This window comes from Lepisosteus oculatus, chromosome 14 (assembly GCF_040954835.1).
Source record: "Lepisosteus oculatus isolate fLepOcu1 chromosome 14, fLepOcu1.hap2, whole genome shotgun sequence".
Lineage (NCBI taxonomy): Eukaryota > Metazoa > Chordata > Actinopteri > Semionotiformes > Lepisosteidae > Lepisosteus > Lepisosteus oculatus.
This window is the reverse complement of record NC_090709.1, coordinates 17,540,132-17,565,057: the sequence shown is the minus strand read 5'-3', so window position 1 is coordinate 17,565,057 and position 24,926 is coordinate 17,540,132. Positions and strand designations below refer to the sequence as shown.

General features: G+C 48.1%; 1 protein-coding gene, 4 non-coding genes and 1 pseudogene across 5 annotated transcripts in view; 4 read left to right on the top strand and 2 right to left on the bottom strand.

Moving 5' to 3' along the window:
• The window catches only part of LOC138242792 (zinc finger protein 271-like), a 781,993-nt gene that overhangs the window by 269,847 nt on the left and 487,220 nt on the right, over positions 1-24,926 (top strand). The window lies entirely within an intron of this gene.
• On the bottom strand, positions 2,866-2,984 carry LOC138218943 (5S ribosomal RNA; annotated as a pseudogene).
• On the top strand, positions 17,972-18,044 carry trnaf-gaa (transfer RNA phenylalanine (anticodon GAA)). Its single transcript has one exon. It is a non-coding gene; the product is annotated as a tRNA-Phe (tRNA).
• On the bottom strand, positions 20,083-20,154 carry trnad-guc (transfer RNA aspartic acid (anticodon GUC)). The gene has a single exon. It is a non-coding gene; the product is annotated as a tRNA-Asp (tRNA).
• trnaf-gaa (transfer RNA phenylalanine (anticodon GAA)) lies at positions 21,184-21,256 on the top strand. Its single transcript has one exon. It is a non-coding gene; the product is annotated as a tRNA-Phe (tRNA).
• On the top strand, positions 21,366-21,438 carry trnav-aac (transfer RNA valine (anticodon AAC)). The gene has a single exon. It is a non-coding gene; the product is annotated as a tRNA-Val (tRNA).

Here is a 24,926-nt window from a genome sequence, read left to right as displayed (position 1 = left end):
GTAAGCATACGTTACGTCACAGACCGGCGGCGCTCGGACGTGAGGAGTGTCGTTACGTTTTTGAAATGGCACGTCAGACAAGATCTCTGACAAGCTCTCCGAAAAACCCAAACCTGTAAAATTCAATTTCAATTCAGTTTTTTTATATAGCGCCTTTCACAACAAGAATGCCCCAAGGCCCCAAACAAAGGAGTTGTTCCACACCCCCGCCACCCTCTGAGTACAGTAGAGCCCCCTGTAATGACTGGAGGAGCTCACCCAGCTGTGTCTGGAGAGAAGCCGGGGTATCGGCTTCAACCACAGGGCTGGGCGGCTTGTTCCCCACCCCCACCCCCTTCTGTGTACAGAAGAGCCTCCTGTCCTGACTCCAGTAGGAAATGTCACCTGGAGGCAACACACCGGCTTCTTTTAACAGATGACCTCGGGAATCGGGAACAACGGAGCTGTGTGCGGCCGTCTGTACGGAGGGGTTCAGCGCGGGGGGGCTCCGGGCTCGGGTCTGGACCCGGAGGGGGGGGGGGACTGTCTGTGTGGAGTCTGCATGTTCTCCCTGTGTTCTCCGGGTCCAAAGACAGGCTTTTGGGCTAATTGGCTTCTGGGAAAACTGGCCCTGGTGTGTGTGTCCTGTGATGGAGTGCTGTCCTGTCCAGGGTGTGTGAGTGAGTGTGTGTTTGTCATGTGATGGACTGGTTCCTGTCCAGGGTGTGTGAGTGTGTGTGTCTGAGTGTCCTGTGAGGGACTGGTTTCCTATCCAGGTTGTGTGTGTGTGTCCTGTGAAGGACTGGTGTCCTGTTCAGGGTGTGTGAGTGTGTGTGTGTGTCCTGTGATGGACTGGTGTCCTATCTAGGGTGTGTGTATGTCCTGTGATGGACTGGTGTCCTGTCCAGGGTGTGTGAGTGTGTGTGTGTCCTGTGAAGGACTGGTGTCCTGTCCAGGGTGTGTGAGTGTGTGTGTCTGTGTGTCCTGTGATGGACAGATGGTACCAAGCCTGGACACCCATGAGACACTGGCTTCCTCAGAAGACTCTCACGGAGGGCACACTGTCCCTAACCCGGGTCCAGAAGAAACTACAGTGATCTATAATTCCTGCGCCTCGGAAGGGTTTATGACGTCTATGTCCGGCGCCCGCGACCGCGGACCGGCGGTTTGGCGTCGCGCTCCGCAGCTCGAGCTTCGGTGCGAGGCAGAGCGGGAGGGAGTCGATGTGGCCTCGGTGCCATCTTTGCTGGTGAGTCAATTGTGACCGTTGCGGTACAATAAACCATCAATAAACCTTTTCCCACCCCGTCCAGTATTTCTGTCGCGGCCCACGTCCCTTACAATCGACAAACTATTAAAAAAAAACAGTAGCCCTTCGCAACATTACACGCCATTTTTTTTATTTTAAACGTCCTCTAGATACGCAGGTGGCTCGATACCTGTCTTATCCTCGCCGGCGTCTTTATACCGGCAAGTGAATTTTATTTGGGGTCCCTCAGAATTGTGACAGAAATGTCAGTGAACCACAATAAAAAACGAAACTTTTTTTTTAAAGGCGGTGAATGGATTTTCTGAGTAACCGTGTAGCGACTAACATAAGGAAAAAAAAGTTGTCTTTTCCTACGAAGACGTTTTGGTACAGGACTTTCTTTAAATATCAGTTGTGCATAGCGTTTTACAAAAAGTTGATGATGATCTTGGAGATAATTGCAAAGGAAAATTGAGATAACTACCAAAACGTTACGTGTGAAACGACAGGACAGAACTTTGAACCCACAAAGAAACAAAGGTATGAAATATTGCCTCGTCATGGGGGGTTGATAATTGTAGTAAGTGTTCCTAATTTTCGTAAAGAAATGTATATTATGGGAGTCACACGTGAGATTTAGTGTATATACGTTTCATATTGTGCATACATACGTGGTTAAAAAGTGGAATGAGTATGATTATAAACTCGTGTGTCCTATAATCAGATAATTTTTGAACAAGCTTTGATTAGACAGGTGAAAAACAACATCAGATCCTTTTTTTAATATATTCTCACGTCTGAATATAAGCTTCTCCCCTCTGGCCAACATTTCAGGGCTCCCAGGTGTAGATCCCAAATTGAAACAAATATTAATTTGTTACCCAGTTAAACAGTTAATAGAAGTGAGTGACCAGGGTAAATAAAGGTGGGTCAGTGTAAACTGTTTATTCTGGACCAGACTTCGTCATGTGTGATATGTCATGACTTCTTATATTAAGTTTTATCTTTATATTTAGTTCTACATGTGTAATAGATGCGATGTGTGTCCATAAAAAGGTTTCTCCAGGGGAAAATCAAGTTCGTTTTAAAACCGTGTTTCCTTTTTAGGGTACGTTTGCATTCCAAGTGTGGGGTTTTTGCCTTTTTATCATATTTTGGATGTGAATCCGTGGTATTTTTGCTGAGACAAGTTGCCTTTCTTATACGCGGAGGGATCTGCTCGTGAGATGTCCGCTTGGTCCATTTCTGAGCTCAGTATAAGGTGTAGAAAGCACGACTGTCATCATCACCCGCCTCTCACCCAGGTGTGGAATAATGTTGTGACTATTGCTTCAGCAATAACATGCTGATTGCATGTTTCTAGATGGGTATAACAGAGATCTCAACTACTGAGGGGCCTTATTAATAAAGTCTCCACAGCCGAAGCGCTGTGTCTCTTTTCAGCTGGCGATAAACCTTTCCTCGATCCTTTGCTGACTTGTAAAACTGTTCCTGATCAGAATAAAAAACGCTCCCGCTAATACACAAGCACCCGTGTCTCGCCAAAGCTGACAAATAAACAGACGGACAAGCCGCACTGCACGTGTGAACAGGGGAATGAGCGAGCGAGCGGGGATAGGGCGCCTCCTGCGCTTAAAAGCTTGCAGCACCTGGTATACCCAGGCGGTCTCCCATTTAAGTACTAACCAGGCCCATCCCTTTTTAGCTTCCGAGATCAGACGAGATCAGGCATGCTCAAGGGGGTGTGGCCGTAAGCGAGAGCAAAGCTCGCTGGCACCCTTCTTATTGAGAGGACAGCTCCGTCACCTCTTTTACGACGCTACTTTTTTTCCCTTGTGTTTTTCTCTTCTTCCCACGTTCTCTCTCTTCACTGCCTTCGTCCCCGCTCTATTTCACTTCAGCCTTTCACTCTTGCTTCCTTCCAATGAGGACGGAGCTGCGGGAGAAAGGGCGCTATAGAGGATCGCTGTGGAGAGCTGCTGCTGTGCTTTGACATCTGAGCTCTGTGGAAAACGATCTCAATACAATTCTGAAAAACGCGACTCTCCGAACGCCAGCCGAACAAGTCTCCACAGCCGAAGCGCTGTGTCTCTTTTCAGCTGGCGATAAACCTTTCCTCGATCCTTTGCGGACTTGTAAAACTGTTCATAATCAAAATAAAAAACGCTCACGCTAATACACAAGCACCCGTGTCTCGCCAAAGCTCACAAATAAACAGACGGACAAGCCGCACTGCACGTGTGAACAGGGGAATAATAATAATAATAATAATAAACTTTATTTTATATAGCGCCTTTAAAGGTGGCTTCTCAAAGCGCTTTACAGGATGACAATAACAATAAATAAGAAGACTACAACAATAAATAAGAAAATTTCACAAGACAGGACACAATTATAATTACAACAATACAACAATAACAATAGAGGAGACCGTGGAAGATGGTATTAAGAAGAGCAGAGGGGTGAAGAATGGAACCAGTTAAGTAAAGGCTTTTCTGAAAAGGAGGGTTTTGAGTCTGGATTTGAAGGAGTTTAGAGAAGGTGACTCTCTAATATCCTTGGGCAAAGAGTTCCAGAGCTTGGGGGCATAGCAGGAGAAGGCCCTGTCGCCCATACAATGTAGACGGGCTTGGGGGACAGTAAGGAGGGCAGAATTTGAAGAGCGGAGGTTGCGAGGTGGGGAGTAGGGTGATAAAAGTTCAGACAGGTATTGAGGTGCCAAGCCATGTAAAGCCTTGTAGGTGAGCATGAGGATTTTAAAGTCTACGCGGAATTTGACCGGAAGCCAGTGCAAGGACTCCAGGATAGGAGTAATGTGAACACTTGCACTAGACCTGGTCAGGATTCTGGCTGCTGAATTTTGGACATACTGCAGCTTGTTCAGAGTAGATTTAGATACCCCAGGGAGCAGAGCATTGCAGTAGTCAATTCGAGAGAATACAAATATGTTGATCAGCTTAAGATCACAGTTAATGATAGCATAGGGCGTAGTCTTGCGATATTTCTAATGTGAAAAAAAGATGTTTTGACAGTATGCTGTACATGTGGGTCGAATGTTAAGCCAGAATCTAATATAACCCCAAGGTTTTTCAATTTTGATTGGAGCTCAAGTACAGAGCCATCTACAGACAGGGTTACATGGTTGTTGAGGGCGGTCAAGGGAGCTGTGAACAAGGAGGTTACGCAGATTAGGTGGTCGGCGATATGAGATGATAGGGCGATCAGAAAAGAGGGCCCCAATGGAGGGATCATCCTGTAGGATGGAAAAGTTCTGGTTAATGGTCCTGGGGATAGGAAGTGTGTTAGGGTGGTAAGGAAGCACCAAAGGAATGCAGTTTTTACGGCGGGAGTTCCTGATCGGGTTGATGGTCCGGGGGGTGTTTTTGGCTCGGGCAAGGGCCTTGTCAATCACACTGCTGGGGTATCCTCTGTTGATGAAAAATGAGTACATTTCGAGGGCTTGGTTCTCGAAGTCGATGTCGTCGCTGCATAATCGTCGTAACCTAAGGAATTGTGAAAAAGGAAGAGAGTTTTTAGTGTAGTTGGGGTGAAATTAGCTGTACAGGAGGTAGCTGTGTGAATCCGTGGGTTTGTAATAAACTGAAGTGGACAGTCGGGGGTAGTTGATAGACAAGTGGATGTCTAGAAACGGAAGAGTGGTGGAAGATATGTTAACCGTATATTTGAGGGACGGGTGGAAGTTGGTGAAATGGTGCAGGAAGAACTCAAGCTGATCGTTGGAGCATGTGGCGGCACCGACGCAGTCATCAATATATCGCTTGTAGAGGTCAGGGACATAGCCAGTGTAGGAAGCGAAGAAGCGTTCTTCTACCCAGCTGACAAAAATGTTGGCATAGCTGGGTCCCATTCTGGTGCCCATGGCAACTCCACTGACCTGTTGGTAAAAAAGATTATTGAAAGAGAATGCGTTCAGTGTGAGGACCAATTCTGCACGGCGTACCAGGGTGTGGGTGGGTGGATCAAGCACTGTGCGTTTGTCCAGCATGTGCTTGAGGGCTGTAAGGCCGTCATTATGGGGAATGACGGTGTACAGAGATGTGATGTCCATGGTAAAAATGTAGCATTCGGTACCCTGAAATTGGAAATCATTAAAAAGTTGGAGCGCGTGGTTGGTGTCTTTGATGTATGAGGGAAGATCTTCAACCAGCGGTCTCATGAGGCTGTCGAGAAAGGCTGAGATGTAAGTAGTTGGACAGTTACATGCTGATACGATGGGGCGTCCAGGGGTGTCCGGTTTGTGGATTTTGGGGAGGAGGTATAATTGAGATACCTGTGGATGTTCCATGATGAGCCGGTTCGCCTCCTGGGGGAGCTCGTTACTGCTGATAAAAAGGGAAATGGTGGAAACCACTTCCTTTTGGTAGTCAGTGGTAGGGTCCTGTTGGAGAGGGAGGTAGGCAGAAGTGTCAGTTAGTTGTCTAGAGGCTTCAAAGATATATAGATCCTTACGCCACACCACAACAGCACCTCCTTCGTCCGCTGGTTTGATGACAATATCATCCCTGTTGCGGAGAGACTGGAGCGCCTGATTTTCTCCTTGGGTGAGGTTAGACCTATGTTTACTGGGTATAGGGAGTGCCTTGGGAGCTTGATTAGTGCATTGGTTGATGAAATAATCAACTGGTGGAAAACGGCCAGAGGAGGGAGTCCAACAGCTCTGTTTGGGATTAATGTTGTTAATGACATCAATAACCGGGTTGTTATCAGCTGCCTGTGAAGAGAAATTGTCGGCAAAATGTGCTCTGAGACGGATCCTGCGGTAAAAGCGGTTAAGGTCGACATTGGTCTGGGTGATGTCCAGTTTCCTGGGAACTGGTACAAAACTGAGCCCTTTGCTGAGGAGGGATCGCTCATCCTGTGAAAGGGAAGGGTCAGAAGGTATGGTGACAACAAGGTTAGGGTTGGTGAGGGTGTTCGGGGTGTTGATGGTTTTCTTCTGTAGAAGATGACTGAGTTTTTTGGCCTTCTCTGTAGTGAGAAACTGGTCGAGTTTAGAGTTGAGAGATCTAATGAGGTTAGTTATGAAGGGAAGATGATGTGGAGCTGTCAGCCGTAGAAATTCCTTAGCCTCTTTGATGTTGTTGTCGGAAAGGATAATCTGTTTTTTGAGGGAGAAAATGGTAGAGAGCATTAGTTTCCTAGAAAATTGTTTTAGAAGTCTCTGAGTGTTACTCTGGGTGGTATCAGAGTCAAAAGAAAAGGTATTAAATTTAAGGCGAAATCCTTTAGGGATGATATTATGTCGACGACATCTGTAAAGGAATAGAAGGTGGTTAGAAAGCCTGGTCTTGGAACAGATAGCTGTAAAGAGACGGAATGCTGGTTTAGTGAGAGAAGCGGGCAAGTGGCCCAGGGAGGAAGAGAAGGTATGACGAAGAGATCTAGAAAAAGATTTGGAGGAAGGCATAGTGGGTCGCATATATTTTCATTTTTCTCTTTTTTACATAACACGCTTTCGAGAAATAGACTGTCTTGTAATGAAAGCTGCATTAGAAAATGTGTATCTAAATTAAAATCGGGAATATGTCTTTTGCGTTATTCAGCTTTCTTGGGAACACTATGGGATCTCAGAATTGTGACTTAGAATCATAGAATTGCGACCTAAAAACTCAGAATTTTGACTTTATATCTCACATTTGCAACTTCGAAATAGCCCATATTTCATTGTCTGTCCTTTTGTTATTGTAACGGATTCGGGTTCTAGCCAGCAAGACCTGGGTTTGAGCCAATACGGGGTTTGAGGCACGAAGTAGGGTGGGAGCGGCGAGGGCACAAACCCTAGAACCCGAATCCGTTACAATAACAAAAGGACAGACAATGAAATATGGGCTATTTCGAAGTCGCAAATGTGAGAGATAAAGTCAAAATTCTGAGTTTTTAGGTCGCAATTCTATGATTCTAAGTCACAATTCTGAGATCCCATAGTGCGTTTTTTTTACTCCCTGGCGGAAACGGGCTTCCATAGGTTCTCAGTGCTGCGAAGCAAAAGCAATCTCTGGAAAATCAGACAAATTATTATCAGATCATGTCAAAAGCTGATCAGTATTTCTTTACTGGGAAGCAAAGAAATGCTTGTATTACACATTTTAATATGACATGCAATTACACATGAAAAATAGTAAAATTATTTTCATTGCGGTACGTGTTGATAGAACAGCCCCCTCGATAAAGGAAAGTGTGGACGGACGTGTCGCATGTTCCGTACTCTGTCTGACAGCGAGTTTAACACACTTTCCTCGGAAATTAGAAACTAATTGAACAATAAATTAATCTGAGCAAATTTTACACGTGTGGGTGATTTAATTCTGTCGAAATTGCGTGGAACTCCTCCGCTGAGGTCAGATACACACGGGAAAGTGTTCAGGAGGCTTCACGGAGTCCCGCCTCATACTGGAAGCAGGTTCTAATTAGACGCTGAGAACAATCCGGGTCTCTGTGTGTAATTGATTGTGTTGATTGAGCGGTAGTGTGACCAGGTGTGCGGTAGCAGGTCCTGCCAGTATAAAAACCTAGTCACCGCGTTCACACTTTATGCTTTCTTGCTTCAACACGGTTTTGTGGTTTACTTATTTTACTCCTGTAGCAATTAAGCGGGACGTTAATTTGGCGATGCGCTCGTTTCTCTTTGTGCTGTGCCTGTGCGCAGGGGCCGGGCTCCCCGCACTGGTCTCCGCTGGGCCGGCTGGCTGGGACTCTCGGGAATTGGCGCTCCAGGCCGACCTCCCGGCTCCTGAAGATGCAGCCCAGTTGGAGGACTTGAACCTGGCAGATGCGCCCTCCGAAGACCTGTCTACAAGCGAGAACGACTCGCAGTCCTTGGCTCCCGACTTTCGCCGCCTTCCCGTGTCCAGAGACGCGTACTCGCCCTACTTCAACAAGGAGAAGATGAAGCCGGCAGCCGCCCCTTACCCGCCTACATCAAGAGCGTCCTGTTTCCTCCCCAGCGAGGGCGGCAGCCGGCTCGCCCGGCCATCGGGGGCACCCGAGCAGTGGCTGTGTGGTGCGACTCCAGCAGGATGTACGTGAGGGTCAGTCGGCTCCTGTTCGGCTTCAGCTGTCGGCCATCGGAGGTGACCTTGGGCAACTGCAGCGTCAGCCGAACCACACGCCATTACTTCTACTTCATCTACGGGCTTCACGAGTGCGGTACCGAGCGATCGGTAAGCGGGTCTTCATCTACAGGCAATGTATTGATGTGAACTGTAGGGCTAGTGCCTTTCCTGGGAATACCCCTTCCTCTGTGACCTTGCAGGTTGTCCAGGGCCGCCTGGTGTACTCCAACACTCTCCGCTATGCCCCGCCCTCCTCCAGTGCGCCTGTGCATCACTTCATTCCCTTCTCTGTGCCGATCAAGTGCTCCTACAACAGGTAGGCAGGGCTCTGCTGCTGCTGGGAAAGTGTCCAGAAGCCCTTCATCTCCTCTGTCCTGCAGGTTCCACTACTCCTACAAGGTTGGCTATGTCCCCACGTGGGCCAGGAGAAGGACCTTCTTCAAGGACCTGAAAAACAAGCACAGCTTTGTCCTGCTCACCACCAACTGTAAGCTCCTTGAGCGAGTGGCTCCTCCTGCCAGCAGGGGGTGCTGTGTGCAGGTGTAATGCTGTCTTTCTCTCTCCAGCCCACTGGGTCCGGCTCTCTCCTAAGGATGAGTACTTCCTGGGTCAGCCCATGTACTTCCAGGCCACTGCCTACTTTGCCACAGCGGAGCAGAGGCTGTACATCCACTAGTGTTACGTAACCGAGAAACCGGACCAGCACTCGCAGCCCCGTTTCCCTGTGATCGATAACTTGGGGTACGGCCCCTTCTGGGAGCAGAGGTGGGCAGGAGCCCCGAGAGCCTGCAGGGGTTCATCCTTGTCCTTGTCCCCAGGTGCATGGTGGACAGCTCAGCAGATGGCTGCCTGTCCAGGTTTGTACCCTCCAAGCAGAAGGATGTGCTCCGCTTCACAATTGATGCCTTCCTCTTCCAGAAGAAGCTGTCCAGGAAGGTACTGCTCTCAAAGGCTGCTCAGCCTTCTTGCTCTACTGATCCATTGTCTGCTTTTCCATCCATGATCTAGATGTGAACCAGACTGTGGCAGCTGTAGTGCCTAGAGCTGCCAGCTTGCCTTCACTGATGGCAGAAGGTCCTTCTCTGTCCCTCTATTGGCCTTGATCCCTTAATGCTGTGACCTTCCCTCTTGCAGCATGAAGTGACTGAGCTGTACATGCACTGTCATGGCTGTGGCTCCTGCTAAAGCAACACCAGGGACCAAGTCCTGCACCTACAACAGGGAGGCTAAGAGGTACTTCTGCAAGGAACCTGCTGAGGGTGCTCTGGGACATGCCAGGTGGAGGCCTCACCTGTCCTCCTCTCCTCCAGGTGGGAGGAGCTGTATGGTGACCATGAGGTCTGTGCCTGCTGTGAGTCCAGGTGTGCTGGCAGTCAGAATGAAGGTGGGTCTGGTTCTCTATCCCTTGTGGATGCATCTCTGCCCAGGAGACAACCATGCTTGGACAACTGAGGAATGATCCCGTGCTGGACAAAGGGACTGTGTAGATGAGTAGACTGTGGGTCTCTGGGTATAGCAGATCCCTCACTCCTGGGTGTTACTTGTCCACAGGTACTAGGAGCCTGGTGACCAGCAGTCGGGTGGCTGTGGCACCAGTAGAAGCTCCTCTGGATGTGGGAGCTGACTGGACTGAGGATGAGGAGGGAGACCCTCAGAGCTCCAGTGAAGATGCTGAGAGCACCAGAGAGGATGTGGAGGGAGCAGAGGACTTTGGAGATGTTGGCCAGTGGACAGGTAGGGTCTGGCAGGAGGAGCTCCTGTAGGGGTGGGTGTCCTGCAGTTCAGCTGGATTGTTCTCCTTCTTCCTCCCCAGGTGCCTGAATGAAGGCTCCAGCCTGGCCCTTGTGACTCTCCTGCCTCCAGTCGCCTTGTAATGGCAACATTTCAATAAAGCTGTGAAAGACCCTTCTGCCTGCCCTTGTTTCTGTATGGTTTACAGGTTTGAATGGGGTGGAGGAATTCAAGGGAAGTGAGACCCATTAATAAATTAAAGTACTGTATTTGTGGGGGTTCCACTTTCAAGAATGCTTCCTGTATTGCTGCCAATGAGGACTGAAAATGGCTGGAGTTATAAAGCATTGTACTGGGGGAAGATGGCCGCACTATTCCTTGGACAGGTCATTGTGACTTTTTTTTTTACTGTGGGAGAGACAGAGGTGTTCAATATACTGGAAATCCTCCCGTTTCCGAGAGGGGTAGTGCTTATGGAGTGAGTTGCTACTGTAGTGCCCAGTAAGAGTGAGATCTGATGTCCTATTCTGGGCTGCACAAACTGACTAAAATAAACACAAGGAAGGAATTGTCAACAGGGGCTTGGTGTAAAGTAGGCCTTCCTTCCTTAGCAGAGGAACAATACTGGTGTGTGAATAATGGTACAGTTAGAATCTCGGATTCTTATGTTATGGGTGTTGGTTTCACAGCAGTGGTAGTGGACAGTCATAAGTATTAGGATTGAGACTGGAGATCCCAGTACTTGATCCGGAAGACAGGTGTTCACAACTACCTCTACCAGCAGCACAGATGGTGTAGATTGAGACTGAATGCTTACTACACAAAGCCTCTCCACTGTTTCAGTGTCCCGTGTCATGGATTTCAAGTGAATCCTAGTCTTCCTTTGTGACTACCTATAATTTGCACAAATCATGATGGCCCACTAAGGCTGTCAATTTTTAGCCCTACTGCAGTGCCCTATTAAAGTTTCAAGGATTTAGAATAAACTATTTTATATAATGGTTCCGAAGGTGGCTTCTCAAAGCACTTGACAAAATTACAATTAGAATACACAGGATAAAACAATTCCAATAGATTGAGGAGAAAAGTAGAAGCAGAGGGGTAAAGAATAGAACCAGTTCAGTAAAGGCTCTTCTACAGAAGAAGGTGTTGAGTCTGAATTTGAAGGAGTTTAGGGAAGGTGACTCTGGTATCCTTGGGGAGAGAGTTCCAGAGCTTGGGGGCATAACAGCAGAAGGCTCTGTCACCCATACAGTGTAGACAGGCTTGGGGGACAGTTAGGAGACTAGAATTAGAAGAGCGAAGGTTATGATGTGGGGAGCAGGTTGATAATAGATCAAACTGCTACTGAGAAGCAACTGAAATGTGATGGCATGTTCTACATTTTATGCAAGACAGGTAATGTTAGGATTTTATGGAACAGTGGTAATGGCAGCACTTTTGAGGATCGTTGGTACAACGGCAATGCTCAAGGATTCATTTCTAATATTGAGGACAATGGGTTATATACCCATCGTTCTTACCAAAGGATCAGAGACCTTTTGCTATATATAAAGACTCCTTTCCACCACTAATTTATACAGGTTTGGTCCATTTGGGCTTTATCAGTTAAACATTTAATATTGTATTTGTCAGTTTGTTGATGCCTATATATCACAGTGATCTGCACACACATCTTTGACTGAATATGGGCTGCCAAACCTCTCCACCAAACTTATGTATCACGGTAGGTACACAAGAAGTTTCTTTGTAATAACAGGGTTGGTGCCAGTAGTCAGATTGGGTCAATTGCAAGGTAAGAACAGCATCGCATTAACTGGAGATGATCCAGAGATTAGCATGCAGCTCTGTACGCCAGATTACTACCGATTTGCAACGCGCTCGTCTGCTGACTTTAGTCCCCTGCTCAATAATCACAATGTTCCCAATTGCAATGAGCCCAAGGAAACAGCTGCTGCTCTCTAGATGACACTACAGGACAGGACTAAGTACAATTCCTGCAATAGACTAAGCAGTTTAGTGCCAAACTAATGGAACACTGAATCCTATGGGACAGTTCCGAATGTAGTAACAGCTTAATACTGAAATAATATCGTAAACACCTTGTGATCTTAAGAATCTGTCGCTGTTAAAAAGTATTATAATAATAAGCTAAAATTGTACTGCAGCCACAACACAGTGGACCTGCAGCTCCTGTCCTGATCATACAGAAAGATGTCATCACTATGTAGTGTGCTCTCTGAAGGCACCAGTTCTGTAGGGTTTGGGCATTTACTGGGACAATTATTAATTGTAGCAGTAAATCACAAAATGATTCTTTTAATGGCTTTAGAATCCAACCATGCGATATAACTCAAACAATGCACACACACAGGTACTAATACACGAGGATACATTTCTTAATATATGGAATATGCATATAAACCTAACAGATCTTATCGAGAGGGTTATCAGAATACAAAGGGTATATATTCAGTCAGTTACCAAGAGTTACATATATCAAGAGGACATACGTTCAGTATATCATTCATTTAGACCATTTCGTAATTGAACTTGGTTACAACGTCTACATTAGATACTCAAAACAAGTACATAACTCTTAGGAATTAAATTGATATCAACTGTTTGGGATAACAATTGAATTCTCGAGCTGTAATGCATTGAAGTTGAATACTCATCCAATCTCTGGGGATTCAGATCTCCTGCGGGCACAAAGAAACAGTTGCAGGCTGTTGCTGTCCAATCCGCGCTCTCTGGCTCGGTGCCAGGCTGTGCTGTGCGGCTTGTGACGGTGCGCTGCTGATGCTCACTGACCAGCTAGTTAGTGTTGGCTTTAACTAGCAAAGTTTGCACACAGGAGAAAAGATGACTGTGAGTCCCAGCAAGTCAGGAAGTGGACCGGTTCGTTCCTGATGAAGAGCTAGTTCTGAATAGTGATTCAGCTGTCAACAGTTCCGACCTGTTCACGAGGCCTGCTCGGGTGGATCCTCTGGTTACTCTCTGGCAACCTCCGCTCTAGACTCTTAGAACAAAGGAAAGTTCTGGCACTCGGACACACTGGCCGTTCCATGGTTGTCCGGGCTGAGTCTCAGGATGGTCAGGAGGCGCGCTGCGAGAATGTCCTGCCCTTGGCAGCCTTTCTGCTCCTGGGCCGTCCCGCCCTGGAATTGTCTCACACTCCTGGAATTCTCCTTTGAATTCCCTTTAGAATAGTCTTGGAGCTCTGTGTTGCCTGTTTTTACCTGGAGGAACTTCAGCTCGTTCATTGGATGAAAGTTTCATGGGCATCAGAGACCCACGTGGGTTACTCGGCCCTACCAGTCCCTGATTGGTTGATCAAGGTGAGATATGAGTCACTTACTCCTGACACTTAGGAATGCAGTCCAGATGTCCATCTGGCACTCCCTAGACAGATAGGCCCCAATGGATGCCCACTGATCATGATAGCTAGGCTTAGCTAAATGCATCCCCATTTGGGAGCTGTCCCCTATCAAAAGAAAACATCTTTAAATCACCCTGCCTGAATAGCTTGAAGAGAGAGATGGGGCCTCATTTGGGAAAGCACAGCAACACTTAATTCTGTCTTATTAATAAGCATTGCCGCTACAAATAGTAGGAAGAAAGATACAATGTTTTGAAAATGTAATATGTTTTAAAGGATTAAAGGGAAAAGAAATACTTTATATAAACTAATTCAACTGAGCTCCTCTAAACAATATAGCCTGAAGAATTGCCAAAGCACAATGTATCAATTTTGGTGACACTGGGGTAAAAGGATCACAACACACAAGGAGCCCAACCACAAGGCTTATTTTCAACAGCAAAATTTGTGCTTGATAAAATTTGACAAAAAAAGGAATATTACACGCACGGAAACCAATATTTACCACTAGGGTAGAATGCAGCATAGAACAGTTGGATAGAAGGTTAATGTAACTCTATAGTGCATCACAGAGGTCAGTCTCTTCCCCCTCATTATGCAGGCTGACTTGTTCACAGTGAACTGTCCTCCAGCGATAGTCAGCTGTAATCACTGACGCAGACATGATGTTAATACTCTGACAGCATCTTGGCTGATTTGGTTAAAGTGTTTTCCTATTAAACAGGAGATTCTGCGTTCAAATCCCACCAGTGTCTTTCTTCCTGTCTTGTCTTACAAAATGAATCACTATGGATGATTACATGCAGCTTGATTTTGTTTAATGCAAGTTTTCATTCCCTTTCTGATGGCTCTCTCTACAGTAATTTTTAAAAGTACTAATCGGGATGGATTACTGTACATATCCTCAGTTAAGGGGAATATATAAGTAGTGACTATCCAAATTGCATTTTTGTGTGAAACGCATTTCAGAAAATCGAAAACTAATTTTCAAAACTCACAATAACAAGACAAAGGCAAAACATAAGTTCACTTGCACTTTATGCATATTTACCACAACCTTGCCTTCTGATCATAAAAAAGTCTTAATTTTAATATAGCAGTTTTAAATGGGACATTCAGAACATGGCATATGAGAATATATGATTAACCGAGGATGAGCAAAGGATGATCGCACTTTCTGCTTATTGCTATGAACCTACCTCTGGTTATAAAAATGTCTCAAAATTCTGACACTGAGGTGTGAGACCCAATGTAACAGGCTCTCATAATCCCGAAATACAAGAAATTTTACTGTAGCGTTTTATAAATTTGACCCTGTGAACATTGTATGTCCCTCTTTCCTCATTACCAAAACATCTCAATGTCCCGACACTATGTACATTTGTAATTACAACACTTCACTGTTTCATTTATGAGTTGTGACATTGTGAACATGGCATGTTAAAGTATATAGAAAATCTAGATCAGAACAGGCTAAATGCAATTCCTAGTGATTTATCATTTTCTTACTTTCTAAATTAAAAAAATATTTTTTCAGTGATTAGGACACTTCAGTATGACATAAAATATGCTTCAATGACAGAATAAATAATAATAATAAATAATCATGGAAAAAATACCCAAAGTGGACATTCATAGTTGTGATTATAGGAATGTTAGCTATCGGGTGGGTAGCTGCGTCAGCATGCGTAGGCTGCAAAGGAACAAGTAAAGGACTATTCCTGCTGAAAAGAGAAGAAAAGAATCACAATGTTTCGGCTGTGGAGCCTTCTTCAGGTGTGAGAAAGACAGGGCAGTAAGCAAAGATAATTTTCTTTTTATCTTTGCTGAATGCAGTTTATCGCTGATGACAACATCAAAGACATTAAGGAGTTTTTACGGCTAACAGCTCCACATCAACTTCCTTTCATAACTAACCTCATCAGATCCCTCAACTCCCAACTCTTCCAGTTTCTCACTTCAGAGAAGGATAAAAAACTCAAAATTCTCTACAAAGAAAAAACATCAACATCCTTATCACCTCCACCAATCCTAACCTTGGTGTTACTACACCTCTGACCTTCCCCTTTCACCCCTTTGCATCCTCAGCTAACATATTTTAATAGTACAACAAAATTACAATAGATTGTACAGTATTTATGTTTAAAATTAAGGTAAATGTGTCAAAATATCGAAGTCCAAATGCACGGTGCTAATGTAACAAAGCTTGCAAGTTCTTAAACAAATCTGCATTGTATTTTTAAAATATTTCAGCAGAGGATGCAACGGGGGTATAAATGACGACTCGACTTTTTCTTGGGTGAATTTGGTTTCCTGGGGAGTAGCGATGTTGGGAATACAGTAATCGGACATTTCCCAGTGATTCAGACACGTGTTAAGCACTCGCATTTCCTGCAAATATTGAAATGGTTAAGGTTTCGCTTAGAAATCCAATCGACCTTTGCGAAGACAATATTTACATCGCAAAAGAAACCCGTCCCTGGGTGGACTCGAACCACCAACCTTTCAGTTAACAACCAAACGAGCCACACAGACGGAATGGTGGGTCCCTGTCTCACCTCACAACTTTCCGGTTAAAAAAATATATTTTTTTGCCAGCTGGCAATATTTCTTCTGCACTGATAATCAAGAATTGAATTTCATTTCTCGCAAGCTGTGTGAATTTCTTGAAATACAAGTTTTCCAGAAAGGAAATTAATACATGCATTTAACGAAATCAAGCCCTTTGTGATAGTCCGAAATGGTACGTTATGTACCACAAGATAGGAAAAAAAACATGACTGGGATTTTAAGCTACGTGACCTATGGTACCAGACCGGGGAAAAGTTAGCTTGAAGTTCGAAAACGATTTTGGCACGCCTGTAGCGTTTACACGAAACCTCTTAGAATCGCGAGAATACTTGCTTTGTGTATAAAATACATTGTGAATGCTTTCTCAGCCTGTACTTTTTCGTTTATATGACATTTGTTTGACCAAGCACGAATATTCTTTTGTCCATATCATCGCAACGGAAGCACAGAACGCCTTCAAACCAAATGCATTTAAAAGACCACGACATGTGGATATTTCCACAGCCTCTACATCAAAGTATCAGTGAGCTAATTATCCTTTTTTAAACCTCCGGTTTTTCATCGATGCGTAATTACGCACTAACTGGAACCCGGGGGACCGCTGTGTGCACAAGTTCTCAACGCGAGAAATACTGTTCAATATGGCTTCATGCGAAAAACCCGTATATGACCATAGGCAACAGAATAGCGCAGTCTCCAATTACTCAGACTGTAAGCACGGGAATAAAGCTTTGTCTGAATTCTGAAACCCTTCCTTTACGTTCTGTTTTCATTCGGGTAAGAGTCAACTATATTCACAATACTACTGACAGCAGGAAGATTAAAATATTCTTTACTCAGCAGCTTATTAAAAACAGCTCCCATGATGTTCAAACCGATTTTTTACACAGAACACTGACACAGCTTTGCGTTCTGAATCTCTTTTTCTCGTGTGTTTATTTAATGTGGCACAATGTACTTGGATAGGGGTATTCTGTTCACAAACCAATAGCATTTAAACCACAGCACCCACAATGCTGCAAGTAAGTGTTTTACACACTAAGCAGAGAGCGATGTCTTCCTCGTTAGTATAGTGGCAAATATCCCCACCTGTCACGCGGGAGACCAGGGTACATCAGGACATGCATTGAAGTGAAAGCAGGATGCGCTGCGACATCCACTGTGCAGATCCTGCCACACTAAGAGGTGAGTGGGTCTGTTCGATCACAGCGCTAGGCGAATCCCCAAACAGTGTGCGTGGCAACAAACGAAACGGGCCTGTTTCCGCCCAGTTTCGATCAGGGGAAATCGGGCCCAGTAGTGGCGGGATCTGTACAGTGCATGTCGCAGCGCTTCAATGTGCTTCCTGATGTCCTACCCCGAGAACAGAAAGGACAGCGTACACAGCAACAACAGATCAGGTCTCTGCACTGGATCTAAGCTGCCCCCATCTCCTCTGCTCTGCGGGTCCTGCGGAGTGGAGTCCTGCCTGGAGCCGTGTTTGCAGGCGGCGGCTCCCCGCGCTCTGTCTGTGCGTCGTGTCCAAGAGCTCCTGGGAGGAAGAGAGAGCCCTCCCACTCGGGGGCTTTTCCACGGTCTGTGTGAGGAGGGGCGGGTGTGTCCAGTAGCTTATCGAGCGGAAGCCTGGGGCGGCGGAGAGCTGTGATCGTGCAGACCTTGAGGTGTCACCTCTTTGTCTGCTTTCCCGCCCCCCCTCTGCCCAAGCTCTGCTCCAAAGTAGCCCGGCAACCCCTCACACCTGCATTTGTCACAACCTAAGCTGTGGTCATGAGACACCCATGGGGTGTTGTTCTGTTCTTGTTAATTGTTTCCTGCCCGTCGCAGGCAGGAGTCCATGCGAGGAAGATGCACTGGACAGAGCTCAGAGGGCGCAGCTGGGTGGCTTTCCTTCTGAGTGACGTTCCTGCAACACTCTCCCGCTCCTCTTGGTGCACTCATGCCGCAACACAGGAAGGCTGGAGCAGGTGGCCGTGGGCTCTGCGCACCGCCGAAATAGCTCATTTGGGAGAGCGTTAGACTGAAGATCTAAAGGTCCCTGGTTTGATCCCGGGTTTCGGCATTTTGTTTCATCGCACCCTTTGTTCCTCTCTCCAGCTCCCCCTACTTAAAGTGACGCGTCACTTTCTCAGCCCGAAACGCAAGTGAGACACCAGCAGCATTTCCCGGTTCGAGACCGGGTGGAAACAGCCTCGTTTTGCACGCTCCTGTACTTCACAGAGGTCTTGAGCGACCGGTCATTTGTTCCCAATGTATTTCCGGTGCCTTCGTGCACTCTTGTACCAAACGCACGTTCCTTCTGTACGTGGAGCCGATCATTTGCATTTTGGCTGTGCCGACAGACCAGGACGAGCTCTGTCGGCTTAAAAGCAGCGCAGGACCTGCAAGAACAACAGAAAGATTAGCATCCAGCGGGGGCCTCTTAGTGAGCCCAAGATCTCATCAAGAATCGGCTCCAGCAACAGGGCTGGGCGCATTGTTCCATTCTCCGACCACTCTCGGTGTAAACAAGTCCCTCCTGGTCTCTGCTTGAAATGCACTTCCCTGCGTTTGCTTTGGTGTAACTGGCTTCCCCTGCATGGGCGAATGTGAAGAAGATCCTTAGTAAGTCATTGAAGAAAACCGAGAAGAGGTCGGAGTGGCCTCTGTCGTTCATCAACGATCCAGTCAGGCAGTACTCCTCTGCAAAGCGCCGTTCGTTCACATCGATTGGCTTTTTTTGCCTTCATTCGTGCAAGTAGTAAATTATCTTTGTGTGACATAATTCGGAAAAGTCCTGACGTTGCATTTCAACTGAGCCCCAGTATACATCGACCCTTCGACACTCTGAGTGACAACTCTCTTGCGTGTTTTCTCATATTTATGTAGTTTGCTTGCATGATGCCGAGAACAACGTGGTTGTTCGCTGCCATATGGTGTAGGGGTTAGGATTCCTGGTTTTCACCCAGGCGACACGGGTTCGACTCCCGGTATGAGAACGTGTCGGTTTTGCCTCCTGCTTTCCAAAAGATCAGCACCGTGTACGAAGGAGCTGCATTAAAACCACTCGAACGTGCAAAACGTGCGAGAAGAGGGGGCGCTTGTTTCCAACCGAAACTTCTCGCGTGTGAGACGAGCTGATCATCACTGTGGGAGGGCTACTCTGGTAGACAGGGCTGACCTTCGGCAATAGGATTTATACTCTCCAAGATGATATTTGCACTTTCTGGAGAGGCGATTTTCTCCACTTCAGTAGCACGATTTCGTCGATTGCGTGGAGAGGGCTGTAAAATGTGGCGCCGCCTTTCCTGCTCCGTCCATGACAGGCGTGCTGGTCTCTGGAGAGAGAGCACGGTCCATCAGCGCACTCCAATAAAGGCACTGGAAGCAGCTGAATCGCATTGGCGAAGCTCAGCGCTGGGCCGCTGGGCACGTCTTACCACCGTTTCCGTAGTGTAGTGGTTATCACGTTCGCCTCACACGCAAAAGGTCCCGGGTGGAAACACACCCCTTTTGTCGCCACGCACAAAAGGGGATTGGGGATTCGCCTAGCGCTGTGATCGAACAGACCCACTCACCTCTTAGTGTGGCGGAATCTGCACAGTGCATGTCGCAGCGCATCCTGCTTTCACTTCAATGCGCGTCCTGATGTAGCCCGGTCTCCCGCGTGACAGGTGGGGACAGGTGACAGGTCCTATACTAACGAGGAAGACATCGCTCTCTCCGACCCCCGGCATCGTGTTCCGACCCACCGTGCTGGAAGCCGACGCGTGCTCTGATTCCTTTACGGAGCAGAAATGACAACCGAGGAGCCGAGAGATCATTTCAGCATTTCGCGTCTGAACGGAAAACACAGACGACCAACTCGGAATGACTTGCCTTTGACGCTTATCAAAGCGTTCTTTGTGCATCGAACAGACCCACTCACCTCTTAGTGTGGCGGGATCTGCACAGTGCATGTTGCAGCGCTTCCTGCTTTCACTTCAATGTGCTTCCTGAAGTCGAGTCGTGTGCCGTGCGGAGGCTCTGAAAGCGAGAGCAATGAAAAGGTGCACGACGCTGTGAAAGAAAACAGAGAAGTGAAAGGCAGTCCTTTGTCTAAGGAGGTGAAAGAAAAGCTACTCCCCGTCGGGGAATCGAACCCCGGTCTCCCGCGTGACAGGCGGGGATACTTGCCACTATACTAACGAGGAAGACATCGCACGCTCCGACCCCCGGCATCGTGTCCCGACCCAGCGTGCTGGAAGGCGACGAGTGCTGTGATTCCTTTACGGAGCAGAAATGACAACCGAGGAGCCGAGAGATCATTTCAGCATTTCGCGTCTGAACGGAAAACACAAACGACCAACTCGGAATGACTTGCCTTTGACGCTTTTCAAAGCCTTCTTTGTGGACGACGACTGTGCCGCCTAGCAGATACAAATGGGTTGTACAACTTTGAACTACCAAATGGAAGAGGGCTAAGCCCCCTCTCTTTTAGCCCAGGTTCGATCTGTCTCCCAGAATCACCAGGGCGCACGCACACACACACACACCCGTGCCGTTGAAGTGCTCTGCTTCATTTCTAAGGGCAACTCAACATTCACTCCTACCCCGAGTGCAGAAAAGACAGCGTCCGCAGCAACAACAGCTCAGGTCTCTGCACAGGAGCTAAGCTGCCCCCATCTCCTCTGCTCTGCGGCTCCTGCGGAGTGGAGTCCTGCCTGGAGCCGTGTTTGCAGGCGGCGGCTCCCCGCGCCCTGTCTGTGCGTTGTGTCCAAGAGCTCCTGGGAGGAAGAGAGAGCCCTCCCTTTTGGGGGGCTTTTCCACGGTCTGTGTGAGGAGGGGCGGGTGTGTCCAGTAGCTTATCGAGCGGAAGCCTGGGGCGGAGGAGAGCTGTGATCGTGCAGACCTTGAGGTGTCACCTCTTTGTCTGCTTTCCCGCCCCCCCTCTGCCCAAGCTCTGCTCCAAAGTAGCCCGGCAACCCCTCACACCTGCACGTGTCACAACCTAAGGTGTGGTCATGAGACACCCATGGGGTGTCGTTCTGTTCTTGCTAATTGTTTCCTGCCCGTCGCAGGCAGGAGTCCATGCGAGGAAGATGCGCTGGACAGAGCTCAGAGGGCGCACCTGGGTGGCTTTCCTTTTGAGTGACGTTCCTGCAACACTCTCCCGCTACTCTTGGTGCGCTCATGCCGCAACACAGGAAGGCTGGAGCAGGTGGCTGTGGGCTCTGCGCACCGCCGAAATAGTTCAGTTGGGAGAGCGTTAGACTGAAGATCTAAAGGTCCCTGGTTTGATCCCAGGTTTCGGCATTTTGTTTCATCGCGCCCTTTGTTCTTCTCTCCAGCGCCCCCTGCCTAAAGTGACGCGTCCCTTTCTCAGCCCGAAACGCAAGCGAGACACCAGCAACGGTCCCTGCAGGTTTCCGTAGTGTAGCGGCTATCACGTTCGCCTAACACGCGAAAGGTCCTCGGTTCGAGACCGGGTGGAAACAGCATCGTTTTGCACGCTCCTGTACTTCACAGAGGTCTTGAGCGACCGGTCGTTTGTTCCCAATGTATTTCCGGTGCCTTCGTGCACTCTTGTACCAAACGCACGTTCCTTCTGTACGTGGAGCCGATCATTTGCAATTGGGCTGTGCCGACAGACCAGGACGAGCTCTGTCGGCTCAAAAGCAGCGCAGGACCTGCAAGAACAACAGAAAGATTAGCATCCAGCGGGGGCCTCTTAGTGAGCCCAAGATCTCATCAAGAATCGGCTCCAGCAACAGGGCTGGGCGCATTGTTCCATTCTCCGACCACTCTCGGTGTAAACAAGTCCCTCCTGGTCTCTGCTTGAAATGCACTTTCCTGCGTTTGCTTTGGTGTAACTGGCTTCCCCTGCATGGGCGAATGTGAAGAAGATGCTTAGTAAGTCATTGAAGAAAACCGAGAAGAGGTCGGAGTGGCCTCTGTCGTTCATCAACGATCCAGTCAGGCAGTACTCCTCTGTAAAGCGCCGTTCGTTCACGTCGATTGGCTTTTTCTTGCCTTCATTCGTGCAAGTAGTAAAGCAGATGCCCCTTTAGGGAGCCTGTCAGCACCCGGAGTTTTCCCCTTCTGTAAGCTCTCCATAGCCTCTCAGCTCTTCTACTGTCAAATCCTCCTCAAATACTTCCCCATCTTCTTCACTCAAAACGTTTTCTAGCTTTGAGGTAAAAAAATGAATTTCTTCATCCTTTACCTCTGTAGAACTGTACAGTCTTGTGTAGAAGTGTCACGCCCTCTGCAGCCAGAGGGCGGTCCTTCTCTGTCCTGTCCCTAGTTTCTGGTCTGCTGTCCTTCCTGTCCCTCTCTTTCCCTTGGGCTAAATATTTCCGGGTCTTGCACTCTGTCCTCGCTCAGCACTGACGTTTGGATGTCCTGAGACCCGCCTAGCACCAGGGCGCCCCACGTCCGCTCCCTGAGGGCACAGGTTTCTATACGGCATTCCTGAACTCTTTGCACTAGTGAGCCCGGGCCTTTTTCCCGTCTCGCCGCTACGCATATGGGTCTTTTTCCGCTCTCCTGCTACCCACGGTTAGGCCCCTTGGACGTCCGTGACAAGAAGGCCTCAATGCAGGAGAGGATAGCACTCAGCTCTGTACTCTCTCTTCCCTCCTCATCAACTACACTTTCCATGACAGACTTGGAACCTACCACTTTCCTGAAAAAGAAGTGAGTACACTTCTCATTTTCTTCCAAGAACTGCACTCAGCTTCTTAACAGCACTCCTCGACTACTTTCTTCCGCTATGCTCCGGATGTCCTTTTTTAAAAGGGTGATATCCTCAAGCACATCGAAGCCACTGTGCAGCATCGTGTAGAGACGCTGCAGCTGCCTCTGTTTCCTGGCTAACACTCCTCTCCGTCTGGCAGCCTTCCTTCCATCAGCCATGAAAAAGGCCCTTGTCCTCACCTTCACCTCCTCCCACCACTCTCCTACTGACCCATACAGACACTGCAAGGACAGCCACTGTGATAGTTTCTCCTTGTAGCGGGATACTACCCCCTCGTTCTCTAGCAGCTTTGTGTTGAGTTTCCAGAGGCCTGGGCCAAAGACAGTCCCGCCCTGGAGTTCCACTCTACACCCTAAAGCTTGGTGATCTGAGAAGAAGTCAGGCTGAAGAGTGACCCCAACAACTTTCACTCTCTCTGAGACAAAGCAATAGTCAATTCTGGAGCTGCTATTCCTCCCTGACCATGTATATCCTGCTGTTGTGGAATATATACATCTAAATGTGTCTGAGAGTTTAAAGTCTTGAACTAAGTTTTGCAGGGCCAGTGAGCTGGAATCCAATTTTATCTGCCTTTTGGCTAAGATCAAGTTCAAGTGGCATGCCCGCAGTTCCTGTCTTTCCAAAGTTCTAGAAGGCGATCGAAGATCCTGAAGAGTGCTTGAGCTGGTATCGCCCTAGGTTGAGCCTAGGGGGTTAAGGCCAAGCAGCAGCTGAGCTGGGTGGGATCCGGCAGTAACGTTCTCTCTCTCTGCTCTCTCCTCTCCCCTCCCCCTTTCTCTTGCTCCGCCTCCTTGGCCTCTTGGCTGGGAGTAGGTACTCGTGGCCTGCCCGCAGTGCTTGCTTTCTTCCTCGAGACTCGGAAGCATTATCCGCTCCCTCTCTCTCTCCTCCTGCGCCTGCACCTAGCTGGGCTTTGCCCACAAGGACAAAGGCCAGGGCTCCCTCCCTGCTCCTTTAGCAGCTAAACCCCCCTCTCCACAGGACCTTGCTCTCTCTCTTTCTCTCCTTTTTTCTTTTTTCTCCTTTCCAGATGGCAGACAAGAAGACACTGATCCGGTTCCACTGGACCAAGAAAACAGAGACGATGCCAACTGTGAAATCCTTTTTCATTACCTTCCTGAGAGGGATCCTGCAGTTGGTGGCCGGAGATCTCTACTGCCTGCAAGACAACAAGGCAGAGAGATACATGGAGGCCTACATGGCCACGGACGCCTCATATGAAAAGGCAACGAAAATGATCAGAGAAAAAGGTAAGCACCCCGGTTTCTCTGATTTCAGGCCGGAGCCTATGAGGAAGACAAACCAGAGGACCATCACAGTCCTCACATACAACCCCTACAAACCAATGGAACTGGTAACAGCGTACCTAGGGAGGTATGTAACTGTGGTGGGCAAACCGACGGAGATCAGGGACAGTTGCGGTGTCTGGTATGGCAAACGCCAGTACCGAGTCCTCCTGAAAGAGGACCCAGAGGGCATCGACGGTTTCCAGCACCCCCCGGCCTGCTTCAACTTCGGATCCGACAGGGGGTACCTTTACTACCCCAGGATGCCACAAGGAGAACACGTGTGACATCGTCAGATGTCACAACTGTAACAAAGAGGGGCACCTGGCAAAAACCTGCCGGACAGCCAAAAAGTGCAATGGATGAGGCGCCGAGGGACACCTCCTTCACCAATGCAAGGTAAACAAACCTTCGTTTGTGCAGGTGGTGGAAGCCGGCCGGCAGAAACCGGTCTCAAGACAAAGGGAGAGAGGTGAGAACAAAGAACCCGCACCTCCCCTGCAGAGAACCGAAACTTCCGAGGCCACACCCCCAGCTGCACCAGTGCCACAAGATGGCTGCCAGGACGACGGACAAAATGGCTGACCGGAGAAAGGGCCCTAATAACTCCCAGCAAGAAGGGAAAGAGAAAGCGGGAGAAGAGATGCAGGGCGGATCCACCTTCGGAAGGACAAAAGAAAAGAGTGGTAAGGGAGAACGGTTTCCTCGTCCTAGAGGAAACGGAACTATCTTCCCCTGAGGCCCAGGAACAACCGGAGGAGGCAGCCCAGGAAATGGAAACCCTCCCCCCCGAGTCCAACGGACAACAGGAGGAGGCAGCCCATGAAGTCGGAACCCCCTCCCCCGAGGCCCATGAACAACATGAAGAGGCAGCGCAGGAAGTCGGAACCCCCTCCCCCAAGGCCCAGGAGCAACTGGAGGTCCCCGAAACTCCTAGAGA